We start from the raw sequence: 18,924 nt of genomic DNA on the forward strand, positions 1-18,924 counted from the left end.
AAATGTCAAATAAGCATATGAAAAGATGCCCCACATCATATGTCATCAGGAAAATGCAAATTAAAACAGCAACGAAATACTACTACACAGCTATCAGAATGGCCAAAATCCAGAAACTGACAACATCAAATGCCGGCAAAGATGTGGAAAAACAGGAACTCTCATTCACTGCTGGTGAGAATGCAAAATGATACAGCCGCTTTGGAAGACAGTTCAGCAGTTGCTTAGAAAACCGAACATACTCTTAGCATACGATCCAGCAATCACGCTCTTTGGTATTTAGCCAAAGGAGTTGAAAACTTATGTCCACACAAAATCCTATAAACATGGATGTTTACAGCAGCTTTATCCATAACTGCCAAAACTTGGAAGCAACCAAAATGTCCTTCAAGGGTTGAACAGACAAATTAATGGTGGTATGTACAGACAATGGAATATTATTCAGTGCTGAAAAGAAATGAGGCATCAAGCCATGAAGAAACACGGCAGAAACTTAAATGCATATTAATAAGTGAAAAACCAATCTGAAAAGGCTGCATATGGTTTAATTCCAACTATACGACACTGTGGTAAAGGCAAAGCTATGGAGATAGTAAAAAGATCAGTGGTTGCCAGGAGTTGGGGGAAGGGAAGGGTGAATCAGCAGAGCACAGGGGATTCTCAGGGCAGTAAAACTACTCTATATGATACTATAATGGTGGATACGTGTCATTATACATTTGTCCAAACCCACAGAAATGCCGTCTATCTCTCCCTTCCTCTCTCTCTCCTACCACAGGATACCTGTGGTCTCTCAGCACTGCTGCTCTGTGCTCATGTATTTTATTCTTTTCTTAGTTATCTTTGTTTCTTTATGCTTAGGGCTACCCCTTCACAAACCCTAAATTTCCATATCTTCAGTTCAAGCCAGACACGGAGGATTCCTATCATTCTCTGAATCCTGATTCTCAAATCCTGTGACAGAGAATCTGGTTGCCCTAGCTTGGAGTATATGCTGTCCTCTAATAGTCAGCAGTGGCCAGTGGCTGGCAGTGACAATAAGGGACTTGTCACATAGAACTGATACGGCTGTCTCCCTCATGGGGTGGACCTTCACCGGGCAGGTCAAATCGACCATAAGCCGTCCCCTAATTGGGTCATTTTATGGCATTTTGTTAAAACATGATCATCTCTCCTCTAGTGGATTTAAATGTTGAATTTCAAGTTGAAATGAGGACGTATTTGTGTTACAGCTTAAAGTGATGAAATCCACATAGATACATTGTACTGACATTACTCTTAGAATCTACCTGTATCCAATTTGGGCCTTTGGGAGGATGGCAACAACAAAGCAGAACGAGGTTAGGACAGCCCCACAATCTATCCCAACCCTCGATATTATTGCCAATACATCTTTGGCCCACACATTTTGGGACATCTTTGGATAAGGATGGGGTATTTCAGTTTAGCGCACACCTCGCTTAACGATTTGTAAAAGACAAGAAACAGCTGGAGAAGGGCATCCAGAAACATTTGCTTCCTATTGCCTAAGCTTTTAACCATGTGTGAGTTCCCCAAATAAATAGATTTAATAATAATAATAACACATAGCTATAGTTTTTCCTGAAGACTAAATGAGATGACACACGTAAAACACTTAGATCAATGCCTGGCACCGAGTAAGAATTCCATAAATGTTAGCCAGCTATCATGTGGAAACTTAGCACCATCAGTCACCGAGTGGAGCAGTTGAAGTTTTCAAGGAGCAAACTGGACTGGACTTGGAAGGGGTCCGTAAAGAGCCACACTGACTTGTATTGCTGTGCAGTGTGGTTTGGTCATAGGCAGAAGTGGTCTCACTGAAGAAGTGACGGGCTTCCATATATGTGGCTATGTTAAACATATATTTAAGGACCAGTCATTGGCTTCCTTTACATCATAAAAAGGAAACAAAGATATTGAGAACTGACCACGAATCCAAACTCCAAAATAAAATAAAATGTCAGTAAAATTCCTGGGCCTCTTCATTTTCTTTCCTAATAAATGGATGAAAACATTTTGAGAGAGAGCTGCCAATTTTTAAAATTTGGTCTATTAGCATGTTGGTAAAAGTGTTCTTTCTTATTCACTTTAATTTTCAGGTTGTATTTTTGGCCCTAATTTATATATTCTGACAAGAGAAATCTGTATCTGATTAAGTAATTTTAATTTGATGGGACCCTAGGGAAGAAGACACCGCATGTGAATGGTATTTTTTTCAGAGTGTAGTTATCAGTGTTTACCTAAAAAAGAAATGAGAAAATCAATCTTTTCTCCACAAGTAAATGGAAATAGATTCTGGTTGTATAATGAGGGTCAGGCAAAAGGCTTTTGGGTATAGATGTAGGTACTGTTAGTTAAAATTGAGTCTTGCTTTTCATTGTTTGCTATTTGGGGAGCTCAATAATAGCCCAATTATATCCCAAAGGGAGAGTCACAGCCAATTTCATTCCAGTTGGATATGCTAAGTTCACTGCTGACTTTTAAAAAGAAAGGCTCTGGATTCTTTTCTTGTCCGTTCAGTTACCCAAAATAATTACATCATTTCCTCATTGTAACGGTTATACTATAGTTCCTGGGATAATAATCACTAAAACAAACCAAAAAATGAAAAACAAAATCCCAAAGTGGTGGGAAAACTCTACTTAACTCATAAGCCCAGAGAAGCTTTAAGCCAGGCCCTCTCTGAAAAAAGAGGTCAATATCTCCCTTCTTCAATGAATCTAGGAATTTGCAAAACCGTTAGGAGGGCCTAAAGTTAGGGTAATGCAGCCCTGAAACAATCTCTCAGAACAGTGAATAAAGTATGGCAGATGGTGTCATTGGTACACAATAGCCATCCCAACCCTCTTCTCCCTTGCCACTTTCTATGAAAGAGGTTAAAAAAAATACTGACATTCTTGGTCTCTCCTAGAGCTACAGGTGTCCATGTGACACAGTTCCAGTCAGCTGGATGGAAGAGGAAGTCTGCTGGGAACTTCTGGAGAGGATCTTTTTTCCTTATAAAGGGACGAACGTGCAAAGAGTACTCTCTGGTACAGCTCCTTCACTCTTGTTACTGCCTTGAATGTGGACATGGGATGCTCTGATGCCTAGAACTGCAGCAGCCATCTCGTGACCTAAGGCAGAAAAGCCAACAGGCTGACGATGACAGAACAGCATGATAGACCTTGCATCTTTGAAGGTTTCAGCAAGCCATCACATCAAGCCTGGAACCACCAAACTTCTTGTTGTATAATAGAGCTGAATTTCCTTATTGTTTAAACTACTGTTAGCTGTGAATTCTCTTACTATAGCCAAAAGTACTCCTAGCTGATACAAAGGGGATAGAACTAAGATCTTGTAATATACTAGCCCTGGTTATATTCAGAGACTAGGAGACTACAGTAATGCCTTTCAATCCCTTGTGCATAAAATTAAAGAAGAAGAAATAATTTTATCCGTTCATAAAAGTGGGGGAGAGTATATTCTACAGAAACTCTGCTGAGCTCTAAGAATGAGTAATAATCCTGAAACATACTGGAAGCAGTATTAGCACGATGCTTATAACAGACTGCATCATGGGCCCCAATCACCCTACTATATCCGCATCTTACACCCTGTGTCTTTGTAGTAACCCTCACCTCCTTCCCCAGCCCTTGACATCAGGCTTTACAGAAAATGCATCCTATGTCATTAATTATTCTTCTATAATTTTTATTAGCTGCATAGTATTGACTTTAATACATATGACAATTACTTCATCCCTCTCATTGGCTATCTAAGGCATTTTAAAGTTTTAGATATAATTTAAAGAACCTATATAGAACACCTTGAGCATTATATGGCTAAATATTTGTGAAGATTAATAATTATTTCCTCAGGAAAAAGCCCTGGAAATTGAATTGTTAGGTCAACATATATAAATGTTTAACTAATTTCCCATACACAAAAGTTGCATTAATTTTCACTCTCACCAGCAGTGTATGAAAATATCTTTTTCCACACTGTCCTTACCACTGAAAATTACTAATCCTTTCAATCTTTTCCAATCTGATGGGTGAAAAACAGTATCTTTCCGTAGATGCAATTTGCATTTTTTAAAATTTGGCAAAGGTGACCTTTTAAAATAGAGGTACATCTTTTTGGTGACTTTCTTATTCATGTCTTTTGTCCTAATTTTCATTAAAATTGTTTTGGTAGTGTTCTTCATATGTTAATACTATTAATCCCTCTATTATACATGTTGCAAATATGTTTCCTAATTGATCAAATGCTTTAAAAATTTGCTTTAGCATTTCTTCACAAAGCAAAGGCTTCTTTTAAATTTCTTTTTCTTTATGAAGTTAAATTAATCTATGTTTTAAAAATTTATAGCTTCTATCTTTGCTTTCATAGATAAAAATGCAACAGAACCTGTAATTTTTTTATGCCTTACGTAGAATAGCAGAGTGAAACTTCTCATGTAATAAACAAGTCAAAGAAGGAAAAACAGAAAGTATTACATGTACCTTAAATGTTGTGCACAATTCTAGATACTTTCTTATTCTTTAACACATTTAACCCTTACACTTTAGAGTGTGCTATGATTGGCCCCTTTTTACAGATAAGAAAACTGGGGCTCAGGAAAAACATATGTATTCATCTTATAGGATCTGGAAATGAATTTTCTAGTTTCCATTATCCTAGAAATTTAAATCTGTTTCTTAATTTTTTTTTTTTTTTTTTGCGGTACGCGGGCCTCTCACTGTTGTGGCCTCTCCCGTTGCGGAGCACAGGCTCCGGATGCACAGGCTCAGCGGCCATGGCTCACGGGCCCAGCCGCTCCGCGGCATGTGGGCTCTTCCCGGACCGGGGCACGAACCCGCGTCCCCTGCATCGGCAGGCGGACTCTCAACCGCTGCGCCACCAGGGAAGCCCCTGTTTCTTAATTTTGATGGCACTTTTCCAGTCATATTTATTTGATCACACGGGTTTGATCACAGATCTGAGCCCAGCTATAAAGTTATCTCTTAGAACGAAGCTGGCCTCCTGGACTTCTAAGGGAGCTGAACAACACAATAACACAAAAACAGCAGAATACACCTTCTTTTCAAGAGCACATGGAACATTCTCCAGGATAGATCACATGCTGGGCCACAAAGCAAGTCTTGGTAAGTTTAAGAAAACTGAAATTGTATCAAGCATCTTTTCCAACCACAGTGCTATGATATTAGAAATCAACTACAGGAAAAATTGCAAAAAAACACAATAACAGAATCTTCCCATCTATGGAGAAGTTATCTCAGTGCTTAACATAAATGCACATTCTTAGGGATGGGCAGCAAAACTCCAGGTATCTCTAATTGCAACATCAACGTCTACCACTGAGATGGAGAGAACTGGGTTTAAATGCATTTCTTTTACGAAGTTAGGACAGAATAACACTCTAGGGAAACCCCAGAAGAAAACATCTGGTATTTCAAAGTTCTAAAAAGTTTGTCCTCTGCTGAGTTCATCTATAAAGAGCAACCTGGAAGCAAAGTGCCTACCTTGACCAAGAAGTCAATGTTTATACCACGTGATGGAGCCCCTCTGCCCTCAGTAGTCCCGGGATGCCAGGGCCTCAGTCAACGGCAAAACAATCAACAGGTTCTGCACAGCTGCTCAGTGTGAAAGGTTGTGCTGATGAGGAAAGGTGCTAAGTGTCAAAATGGCAAGTGCAAGGAAGGCATGTGTTCTCTGAAAAGCAAAGGCCTTTGGAATTCCCTGGACTGACTGAGCCTGCATTTTGAGCAGTGTAACTGTGCCCAAATCTCAGAATTCTAGTTTCATAGACTCTTAGGCTTGGCAGATCCCTTAAAAAGTAATGTAAGCAGATTAACGTTTGCTTGGCACTTGGGCTGGGTAACTAGGACTGACTGCATATGGGCATGGGGGATACTTTGGAGGTGATGAAAATGTTCTAAAACTGAATTGTGGTGGTAGTTGCTCCATTCTATAAATTTGCTAAAAATTCAAAGAAGACACACAGATGGCCAACAGGCACATGAAAAGATGGTCAATATTGCTAATGATTAGAGAAATGCAAATCAAACCTACAATGACGTTATTGCCTCACACCAGTCAGAAGGGTCATCATCAAAAGTCTACAAACAGTAAATGCTGGAGAGGGTGTGGAGGAAAGGGAACCCTCCTCCACTGCTGGTGGGAATGTAAATTGATACAGCCACTGTGGAGAACAGTATGGAGGTTCCTTAAAAAACTAAAAATAGAGTTACCATATGATCCAGCAATCCCACTCCTGGGCATATACCCAGAAAAGAGGAAAACTCTAATTTGAAAACATACATGCACCCCAATGTTCACAGCAGCACTATTCACAGTAGCTAAGACATGGAAGCAACCTAAATGTTCATTGACAGATGAATGGAAAAAGAAGGTGTGGTATACATATATACAATGGAATAATACTCGGCTGTAAATGGAATGAAATAATGCCATTTGCAGCAACATGGATGGACCTAGAGATTTTCATACTAAGTGAAGTAACTCAGACAGAGGAGGACAAATCTCATATGATATCACTTATATGTTGAATCTAAAAAAATGATACAAACGGACTTTTTTACAAAACAAAAATAGACTCACAGACATAGAAAACAAACTTATGGTTACCAAAGGGAAAAGTGGGGAGGGATAAATTAGGAGCTTGGGATTAACAGATACACATGACTATATATAAAATAGATAACTAACAAGGACCTACTGTATAGCACAGAGAACTATATTCAATATCTTGTAATAACCTATAGTGAAAACGAATTTGAAAAAGAATGTATAAAACTGAATCACTGTGTAGTATCCAGAAACTAACACAACATTGTAAAACAACTATACTTCAATAAAAAAAAAAGAAAGAAAAAAGGCCGGGAGGTACTCAGCAAGTGATAATGATTATTAACAGAACTAGTTAAAGGCAGTCTAGATGTTAGCTCAAAGTTATGAAACTTCTCTACAGCCCCTCTTATTGCCTACCATTTTAATCATGGTAGGTTAAGCTATACACCAGTAATAAAATAACCCTAAAATCTCAGTGCTCTATTACAACAAAAGTTTACTTTTTGCGGTTATCACATTCTGATGATGGCTGTGGGGGGCACTCTCTTTGTTGGTTCTTGTCAGAGAAAAGGGGACTGAGTGGAAGATTACATAGCAAGATTTACATCCAAGCCAGTAAGTAATATGCATCCTTATGCCTACATCCCATTGGCCAGAACCTAGTCAGATGTCTTCCAGAGAGCTCTAAGGAAGGCTGTGTACCGAGAAAGTGAAACAGGATTTGGTTAAGAGAGCATTTTCTCTGCCACAGTTCATACACCTACTACTAGAAACTCATGAGTTTTTGTTTTGGCTCAGTAACATCACCTTGTTTTTCTACCTTGTTTGCATCTGTTCTATTCAAATGCGACACTTACAGATACGCCTCAACGTCCTTCAATATTGAGAATGTTCTTTCAGTCAACAACCACGTGTCTGTCCCTATAAACTTGGCGTATGGTCTCTGCCCCTTTTCATACTGGAAGGTGTAATTTATTCCAGTTCAGTCTTTATTGACTGATTCTTCTGGTGCTGGTTACAGGATACACAACCGCCCACATTCCCCACTTAGCAGCCTGCACGCTGCCAAATGTCCCATTTTTCTGTCACTCTGAGTCACTTCACTGCTGTTCATATTCATTGGTCCTACTGTTATTTCAAAATTCAAAATCTAATTCCACTTCTATGTTTATTCCCAACAGAAATGTATATATAGTCACGAAAAGATGCCTCTGAGCGTGTTCATGGAATACTATTTGTAATCAGCAAAAACTGGAAGCCACGCAAAGGCCCATCAACACGAGAACGGATAAGTTGTGGAAGACTCACACGATGGAATACTATATGGCAATGAGAATAACGGATCCACAACTATGTGCAACAATATGGAGGAATCTTACCCACACGATGTTGAACAGAAGAAGCCAGAAAGAAAAAAGAGGACATATTGTGTGATTCCATTTATATGAAGTTCAAAAACATGCAAAGCTAGTCTGTGGTATGAGAAGTCAAGAGAACGGTTGCCTTTGAATAGTTACTTCTGTGGGTTGCAAGGTGGAGGCTGCTGGCTGCTGGTAATGTTCTGTTTTCTTCAGCTGGGTGCCAGTTACATGGAAATTTGTTCAAATTTGTTTTCAGCTGTACAGTTAGGATTTGTGCAGTTTTACGCATGCACGCTATGTTTCAGTAAGTAATTTTGAAAGAAAAAAAAAGCTCAGCATGTATGCTACCCTGCTTAACATTTTTCTTCAATAAGTTCTCACCATATGCTCCTTAAGGGCAAGGATTCTGTTTTATTCATCTTCCTCTCCCAAGCACATAGTACATATCTAATGAATTTTCATAAAACTGAACATAAAATTGGTCCATTCTGCTTGGGTCAGCCCATCATAGCTCACTACTGCAAAAAAAAATCAATTAGATTCAGTTTTACTTAATTCAATATCTAATTGTTATGCTGTCAGATAACTTACAACCTAGCAAAGAACTATACAGTAAAAATAATGTCATAATAATATCGTAACAATAGCTGACTTAGTTGAGCGCTGGCTTAATGCCAGGCACTGAACTTAAAACTTATAAAAAATTATGTAAATTGTATTTTAATTCTCATTTTATAGTTGAGGAAACTGAGGCACACAAATTCTCAGCCCAAGGTCCTTGATTAAAACAAAGTGAGTGGAATTCCAGAACTCCTTTTTATCACTACCTATATTAGTTTTCTATCGTTGTATAATAAATTACCACAAAGTTGGTGGCTTCGAACAACATGCATTAATTATTTTGCAATTTCCATGGCTCATGAGGCTAGGCATGGCCTAGCTGGGTCCTCTGGAGTCTTCAAAGGATGTAATCAAGGTGTTAGCCAGGCTACATTCCTACCTGGAGGCTTGACTGGGAAAGGAAATATCCAAGATCTTTCACATTGTTAGAATTCACTTCCTTGCTGTCATATGACCGAGGTCCCCATTTTCTTGCTAGCTGTTAGCCGGGGACCACGCTCAGCTCCTCAAGGCTGCTCTCAGGTCGTTGTCACATGGTCACCTCCTCACCTCCAAAGGCCCTCTCACAACATGCCGGTTCACTTGCTCAAGGCCAGCAGTAGAACCTCTCTGACCTCTAGACCCTTTTTTTTTTTTTTTTTTTTTGCGGTACGCGGGCCTCTCACTGCCGTGTCCTCTCCTGTTGCGGAGCACAGGCTCCGGACGCGCAGGCTCAGCGGCCATGGCTCACGGGCCCAGCCGCTCCGCGGCATGTGGGATCTTCCCGGACCGGGGCACGAACCCGTATCCCCTGCATCGGCAGGCGGACTCTCAACCACTGTGCCACCAGGGAAGCCCTAGACCCTCTTTTAAAGGGCTCACCTGATTAGTTCAGGCCCACTCAGGATAACGATCCTTGTAATTAATTCAAAGTTAACTGAGTAGGGGCCTTACCTTAGTTACATGCACAAAATCTCTCTACCTTTGCCATGCGATGTAAGCTAATCGTGGAAGTGATAGACCATTATATTCACAAGTCTGTCCCATTCTCAAGAAGGGGGGCGGGGTGGTGGTTATACAGGACATGTACACCAGGTTCCAGAAATCCTGGGGGCCATTTTAGAATTCTGTGTACCATGCCACCCTATTTAAGTACAAGCATGTTGCATGTTAGGAAAGAAAATGTTGGAGTATCCAATACTAGTTCATCCTGGAATCACCTCATCACATCCCATGGCGAGAGTTTGGTAATGAGGGCATGGAGGTCAAGAGAGAGTCTCTGTTCTGGAATGATACCATTGCCCAGTTGGCCCTCGTATGTCCACTGTGTAGCAAGGGAGACACGGGTGAAAATGCAGAAGTGGGTCATGGCATCTGCTCTTAAGTTCTCCCCATCTTTTATATCCGCCCCCCGCTCAGGGCTAAAGCAACATTCTGGGAATCTGGAAGTGTTTTTAGAAACAGGTGGAACAGATGCAGTCAATGCCCTGCTCTATATCCCTAAGTGCTGCCGCTGAGGGAGCGAGTTCCTGGCTGGCTGACAAGTTCTCTCCTTGAGCACTTGCATCTCACTTCTACGTCTGAGCACTTTCTCTGACAGTAGAGGAGCTCACTCAGCCACGAGTGCCTAACAAAGATGCGCAGGGGAGCTAGTGGTCCCAGGGAAAACTCTACAAGGAATGGAGCTGGTGAATAAATGCTCTGCCTTATCATCCAATGAGACCATTGTGAGGTGTGTTCCACACAGTTCCTCAGAAGGCCCCAATGGTGTTGAGTCCGAGTTGCTCCCCCGGCAGTAACCCGGCCATTAGCTCACCCCATATTGGCTCTTCTTTCTGCCCAGGGTCGTATCCCCCTTTCTTCACTCATACTTTCTGGGACTACCTCCCAAATAACTGCCAACGCTCAAGCCTTTGTCTGCCCTGGGGGATGGGGAGAAAAACTGAGACACCCCTTCCCCCCCTCATGCCGCATATTTAAATAATACCCAACCTCCTAAGTTCTTCTTGCATCCCTAACACTTTCCCATCATTTAGGCCTGCACTGTTCATTGCTAGAAAGAATGCACTAAACTTCCAATCTCTCTCTCTCTCTCCCTCCCTCCCTCTCCCTCTCTCCCCTCCCCCTCCCCTCCCCCTCCCCCTCCCCCTCTCCCTCTCTCTCTCTCTCTCTCTCTCTCTCCCCCTCTTGGTTCTTTGCATCCATCCTGCCTTTGGTTGCCAGCAGGCTCTTTCTAAAATGCAAAATTGATTTCGTCAGTTTCCTTGCCCACAATTCTGCAAGGGCTCTTCTTTGTCTAATACTTAGAATCTAGATTCCTTAGAGAAATATACAAAGTGACTCATCCATTTATTCAGCGAGTAGTTACTGAGTATCTCTTTGCTGCCAGACACTCTGCAAAATGCTGGTGGTGAAAGAGGCAAACATGGTTCTCCCATCATGGAGCTTATAGAGTTTCAGGCAATGGACATTAAACAACCACCCATACAAGTAAATACGTAAGGACCATGGTAAGAAGTGGTTTGAAGGACAAGGTTTGAAGGCCCATACAGTAGCCACAGGGCCCATGTGACTCTTTAAACCAATTAAAATTAAAAATTCAGTCCTTCGGTCTCACTAGCCACATTTCAAGCGCTCATTAGTCACATGTGGTGTATTGAGTGGCATATATATAGAACATTTCCATCATCACAGAAAGTTCTACTGGACAGTGCTACTAAAGGCCTATCTGAACAGGCGACCTCATCAAGACTTGGAGGTGGGGAGACCTGTGCCTTTTATTAGAGCTGAGTATCGAAGGACTGTAGGAACTGGCCAGGTTTGGGGGGATGAGGGGAGAAGCAGGCAGCGAGGAGCCTGGAGAATCCACAGAACGGATGGAGCCTGATGACTGAGGGGCAGCGTGGAAACATAGACAAAGGCTGGAGAGCAAGCTGGGAGCCAGGTAGGAAGGGTCTGTGTGGGCCAGGCCAAGGATTCTGAACTGTTTCCTAAGAGCAACATGAAGACATGTCCCCATTCTAAAGCATGGCTAGGTTCTTGTTTTTAAAAGGCCACTTACTCTATGTGCCTACGGGGGAATGAGAGAAGACCATAAAGGTTCTTTTTCAGTGTATTTTCTTAACTTAATACTGCATTTTCAAATATATATCAATAAATATAGATTACATTTACTCATTTTAACTACAATAAGGACTCCATTGTATGAATAAACCACAGTTGGTGTACATTTTAAAATATACAAAGCAATATATTATGTTAAGCCTCTATTCATAGAAATAAAAGCATACATGCACTTACAGAAATAATATACACCACCTTCAGGGAAAAGAGGAAGGAAAAAAGGATGGGAAGGGGGAAGGAGATTTCATCCCATTTATACTATTTTATTTCTTTTAAAAGAGATCAGTTACACACTACTATATATAAAATAGGTAAACAAGGACCTACTGTATAGCACAAGAAACTATATTCAATACCTTGTAATAACATATAATGGAAAAGAATCTGAAAAAGAATATATATATATATATACGTATATATATATATACATACATATATATATATATAAAACTGAACTACTTTGTCGTACACCTGAAACTAACAAATTGTAAGTAACCTATACTTCAATTTAAAAAAGAGGTCTGAATCAACAAATGAAAAATGTTTATCTCTGTAAAATCTCTGTGAAAATATATTTATCCCTGTAAAAGAGTGGTGAGTTATATTTTTCTGAGTTATTTGCAGAAGTGTCTGTTACCTTCTCTTTATTAAATAGTTCATAATTAATATTTTAACAAATTAAAGATAGACTTGGGGTAAGAATGGTCCTGGACACCCAGTAAGGAGGGTATTGCAATGGTTCAAGCAAGAGTTGATGGGCACTTAGACAAGATACTGAAGCTAGAGAGGGAAATAAGTAGGTGGACTCCAAAAACAGAGTCAACAGAACATGATCGATTGAATGCAAGATGGCAGGAAGGAAGGAGCTAGCAAAAATGAATCTCAGGTTCATAGGATGAGAACTGGGTAGATGGCAATGACACGGCTCTAGACTCGTGATATTAGAGAAGTTGCAGAAGGGGGTGGAGGTAGTGAGAAAGACTGATGATTCACTTTTGGAAATGTGAGGTTTCTAATCCCTCTGAAATAGCTCAATTGAGATGACAGGTGTCAGATGTCAGCATGAATTTGGATCTTAACAGAAAGGTCTAAGCTGGAGATATAAACGTGGGAGTTATTAGATTGATAGATAAATGCATCTTAGGTTAGGATGAAATAACTTATAGAGAAAACATGGGGTAAAAATAATTAGGGGCGGGCTTCCCTGGTGGCACAGTGGTTAAGAATCCACCTGCCAATGCAGGGGACACAGGTTCAAGCCCTGGTCCAGGAAGATCCCACATGCCACAGAGCAATTAAGCCCATGCGCCACAACTACTGAGCCTGCGAGCCACAACTACTGAGGCCCGCACACCTAGAGCCCGTGCTCCGCAACAAGGGAAGCCACCACAATGAGAAGCCTGCACACCACAACGAAGTGTAGACCCCGCTCACCGCAACTAGAGAAAGCCCGCGCGTAGCAACGAAGACCCAACGCAGCCAAAAATAAATAAATAAAATAAATGTATTTTTAAAAATTAGGGGCAATTGAACCTATACAGGATTACTTCTCCATTGCTCCAGCCATACTACTTTGTTCTACAGTGAATAATATTAAAATAATTATACTATTGAGAATGCTAATTATTAGTTTCTAACTCTTAGAATTAACCTGTAGATAAAGGTTCTCAAATATTTAAATCAGCCATTTAAAACAGGTAAAGGATTCTTTTTTTGGATTTGAATATCGGCTCTGCCACTTACATGCCACAAGATGTATGATGAATTACTTTACTACTGTGATGCTCAATGTCTTCATCTATAAAGTGGACATGACCAGAGTACCCCTCCTCACAACATTTTGGTTATGTGAGCTAACGCACATGACTTGGTATACTAATAAGTTCTCAATAAAATGACATAATAATAACAATAGCAGTAATGATAAACTTACTGCATGGTGGAATGACATCAGCAGAAAATATCTACCAAATATATCCTAGACGTTCATATACACAGAGATATTTCTAGATGGGATGTCAAGTGCAATAGTAGAAGTATTACTTTCATAAGCCTTAAAATGATCGGATTTTGGTCATTTAATATTTTAAAACCGAACTACTAACATTTTGCAACTAAACTATTACAACCCTGATATAAGCAATGGTCCTCATTCTGAAATTTATTTTTTGATATGAAAAATTCCTTATAAAAACAGCAATTCTACCGCTCAGAGCAAAAACCATACTCTTGTTGCCATTTGCTTTTTCTGATAAGATGAAGTAGTTGGATTCTTGAGAGGGGAAGATGGCGGAAGACTAAGACGTGGAGATCACCTTCCTCCCCACAGATACACCAGAAATACATCTACACGTGGAACAACTCCTACAGAACACCTACTGAACGCTGGCAGAAGACCTCAGACTTCCCAAAAGCCAAGAAACTCCCCACGTACCTGGGTAGGGCAAAAAAAAAAAGAAAAAACAGAGACAAAAGGATGGAGACGGGACCTGCACCAGTGGGAGGGAGCCGTGAAGGAGGAAAGGTTTCACACACTAGGAAGCCCCTTCGCGGGCGGAGACTGCGGGTGGCGGAAGGGGGAACTTCGGTGCCGCAGAGGAGAGCGCAGCCACAGGGGTGCGGAGGGCACAGCGGAGAGATTCCCGCAAAGAGGATCGGCGCCTACCGGCACTCACCAGCCCGAAAGGCTGGTCTGCTCACCCGCCGGGGCGGGCGGGGCAGAGAGCTGAGGCTCGGGCTTCGGTCGGAGCGCAGGGAGAAGACTGGGGTTGGCGGCGTGACCACAGCCTGAAGGGGGCTAGTGCGCCACGGCTAGCCGGGAGGGAGTCCGGGAAAAGTCTGGAGCTGCTGAAGAGGCAAGAGACTTTTTCTTCCCTCTTTGTTTCCTGGTGCGCGAGGAGAGGGGATTAAGAGCGCTGCTTAAAGGAGCTCCAGAGACGGGCACGAGCCGCGGCTAAAAGCACGGACCCCAGAGACGGGCAGGAGACGCTAAGGCCGCCGTTGCCGCCACCAAGAAGCCTGTGTGCGAGCACAGGTCACTCTCCACACCTCCCCTCCCGGGAGCCTGTGCAGCCCGCCACTGCCAGGGTCCCGGGATTCACGGACAACTTACCCGGGAGAACGCACGGTGGCCTCAGGCTGGTGCAACGTCACGCCGGCCTCTGCCGCAGCAGGCTCGCCCCGCATCTGTGCCCCTCCCTCCCCCCCCAGCCTGAGTGAGCCAGAGCCCCCGAATCAGCTGCTCCTTTAACCCCGTCCTGTCTGAAAGAAGAACAGACGCCCTCCGGCGACCTACACGCAGAGGCGGGGCCAAATCCAAAGCTGAGCCCCGGGAGCTGTGCGAACAAAGAAGAGACAGGGAAATCTCTCCCAGCAGCCTCAGGAACAGCGGATTAAATCTCCACAATCAACTTGATGTACCTGCACCTGTGGAATACCTGAATAGACAACGAATCATCCCAAATTGAGGAGGTGGACTTTGAGAGCAAGATTTATGATTTTTCCCCCTTTCCCCCTTTTTGTGAGTGTGTATGTGTATGCTTCTGTGTGAGACTTCGTCTGTATAGCATTGCTTTCACCATTTGTCCTAGGGTTCTATCTGTCTGGTTTTTTTTGGTTTTTTTTTTTACTTTTAAAAAAATTTTTCTTAATAATTATTTTTTATTTCAATAACTTTATTTTATTTTATCTTACTTTATTTTATCTCCTTTTATCCTCTTGTTTTCTTTCTTTCTACTTTTTCTCCCTTTTATTCTGAGCCATGTGGATGAAAGCCTGTTGGTGCTGCAGCCAGGAGTCAATGCTGTGCCTCTGAGGTGGGAGAGCCAACTTCAGGACACTGGTCACCAAGAGACCTCCCAGCTCCACATAATATCAAATGGTGAAATCTCTCAGAGATCTCCATCTCAACACCAGCACCCAGCTTCACTCAAAACCAGCAAGCTACACTGCTGGACACCCTATGCCAAACAACTAGCAAGACAGGAACACAACCCCACCCATTAGCTGAAAGGCTGCCTGAAATCATAAGTCCACAGACACCCCAAAACACACCACCAGACGTGGACCTGCCCACCAGACAGACAAGATCCAGTCTCATCCACCAGAACACAGGGACTAGTCCCCTCCACCAGGAAGCCTACACAACCCACTGAACCAACCTTAGCCACTGGGGACAGACACCAAAAACAACGGGAACTACGAACCTGCAGCATGCAAAAAGGAGACCCCAAACACAGTAAGATAAGCAAAATAAGAAGACAGAGAAACACACAGCAGATGAAGGAGCAAGATAAAAACCCACCAGACCTAACAAATGAAGAGGAAATAGGCAGTGTACCTGAAAAAGAATTCAGAATAATGATAGTAAAGATGATCCAAAATCTTGGAAACAGAATGGAGAAAATGCAAGAAACATTTAACAAGGACTTAGAAGAACTAAAGATGAAACAAGCAATGATGAACAACACAATACATGAAATTAAAAATACTCTAGAAGGGATGAATAGCAGAATAACTGAGGCAGAAGAACGGAAAAGTGACCTGGAAGATAAAATAGTGGAAATAACTACTGCAGACCAGAATAAAGAAAAAAGAATGAAAAGAACTGAGGACAGTCTCAGAGACCTCTGGGACAACATTAAACGCACCAACATTCGAATTATAGGGGTTCCAGAAGAGGAAGAGAAAAAGAAATGGACTGGGAAAATATTTGAAGAGATTATAGTTGAAAACTTCCCTAACATGGGAAAGGAAATAGTTAATCAACTCCAGGAAGCACAGAGTGTCCCATACGGGATAAATCCAAGGAGAAACACGCCAAAACACATATTAATCAAACTGTCAAAAATTAAATACAAAGAAAACATATTAAAAGCAGCAAGGGAAAAACAACAAATAACACACAAGGGAATCCCCATAAGGTTAACAGCTGATCTCTCAGCAGAAACTCCGCAAGCCAGAAGGGACTGGCAGGACATATTTAAAGTGTTGAAGGAGAAAAACCTACAACCAAGATTACTCTACCCAGCAAGGACCTCATTCAGATTTGACGGAGAAATTAAAACCTTTAGACACAAGCAAAAGCTGAGAGAGTTCAGCACTACCAAACCAGCTTTACAACAAATGCTAAAGGATCTTCTCTAGGCAGGAAACACAAGAGAAGGAAAAGACTTACAATAACAAACCCAAAACAATTAAGAAAATGGGAATAGGAACATACATACCAATAATTACCTTAAATGTAAATGGATTAAATGCTCCCACCAAAAGACACAGACTGGCTGAATGGATACAAAAACAAGACCCATATATATGCTGTCTACAAGAGACCCACTTCAGACCTAGGGACACATACAGACTGAAAGTGAGGGGATGGAAAAAGATATTCCATGCAAATGGAAACCAAAAGAAAGCTGGAGTAGCAATTCTCATATCAGACAAAATAGACTTTAAAATAAAGACTATTAGAAGAGACAAGGAAGGACACTACATAAGGATCAAGGGATCGATCCAAGAAGAATATATAACAATTGTAAATATTTATGCACCCAAAACAGGAGCACCTCAATACATAAGGCAAATACTAACATCCATAAAAGGGGAAATCAACAGAAACACATTCATAGTAGGGGACTTTAACACCCCACTTTCACCAATGGACACATCATCCAAAATGAAAATAAATAAGGAAACACAAGCTTTAAATGATACATTAAACAAGACGGACTTAATTGATATTTATAGGACATTCCATCAAAAAACAACAGAATACACATTTTTCTCAAGTGCTCATGGAACATTATCCAGGAGAGATCATATCTTGGGTCACAAATCAAGCCTTGGTAAATTTAAGAAAACTGAAATTGTATCAAGTATCTTTTCTGACCACAATGCTATGAGACTAGATATCAATTACAGGAGAAGATCTGTGAAAAATACAAACAAATGGAGGCTAAACAATACACTACTTAATAACCAAGTGATCACTGAAGAAATCAAAGAGGAAATCAAAAAATACCTAGAAACAAATGACAATGGAGACACAACGACCAAAACCTATGGGATGCAGCAAAAGCAGTTCTAAGAGGGAAGTTTATAGCAATACAATCCTACCTTAAGAAACAGGAAACATCTTGAATAAACAAGCTACGCTTGCACCTAAAGCAATTAGAGAAAGAAGAACAAAAACACTCTAAAGTTAGCAGAAGGAAAGAAATCATAAAGATCAGATCAGAAATAAATGAAAAAGAAATGAAGGAAACGATAGCAAAGATCAATAAAAGTAAAAGCTGGTTCTTTGAGAAGATAAACAAAATTGATAAACCATTAGCCAGACTCATCAAGAAAAAAAGAGAGAAGACTCAAATCAATAGAATTAGAAATGAAAAAGGAGAAATAACAACTGACACTGCAAAAATAGAAAAGATCATGAGAGATTACTACAAGCAACTCTATGCCAATAAAATGAACAACCTGAAAGAAATGGACAAATTCTTAGAAATGCACAACCTGCCAAGACTGAATCAGGAAGAAACAGAAAATATGAACAGACCAATCACAAGCACTGAAATTGAAACTGTGATTAAAAATCTTCCAACAAACAAAAGCTGAGGACCAGATGGCTTCACAGGCGAATTCTATCAAATATTTAGAGAAGAGGTAACACCTATCCTTCTCAAACTCTTCCAAAATATAGCAGAGGGAGGAACACTCCCAAACTCATTCTACGAGGCCACAATCACCCTGATACCAAAACCAGACAAGGATGTCACAAAGAAAGAAAACTACAGGCCAATATCACTGATGAACATAGATGCAAAAATCCTCAACAAAATACTAGCAAACAGAATCCAACAGCACATAAAGGACCACACATCATGATCAAGTGAGGTTTATTCCGAGAATGCAAGGATTCTTCAATATATGCAAATCAATCAATGTGATACACCATATTAACAAACTGAAGGAGAAAAACCATATGGTCATCTCAATAGATGCAGAGAAAGCTTTCGACAAAGTTCAACACCCATTTATGATAAAAACCCTCCAGAAAGTAGGCATAGAGGGAACTTTCCTCATCATAATAAAGGCCATATCTGACAAAGCCACAGCCAACATCGTCCTCAATGGTGAAAGACTGAAAGCATTTCCACTAAGATCAGGAATAAGACAAGTTTGCCCACTCTCACCACTATTATTCGACATAGTTTTGGAAGTTTTAGCCACAGCAATCAGAGAAGAA

Source organism: Orcinus orca, chromosome X (genome assembly GCF_937001465.1).
Source record: "Orcinus orca chromosome X, mOrcOrc1.1, whole genome shotgun sequence".
Classification (NCBI taxonomy): domain Eukaryota; kingdom Metazoa; phylum Chordata; class Mammalia; order Artiodactyla; family Delphinidae; genus Orcinus; species Orcinus orca.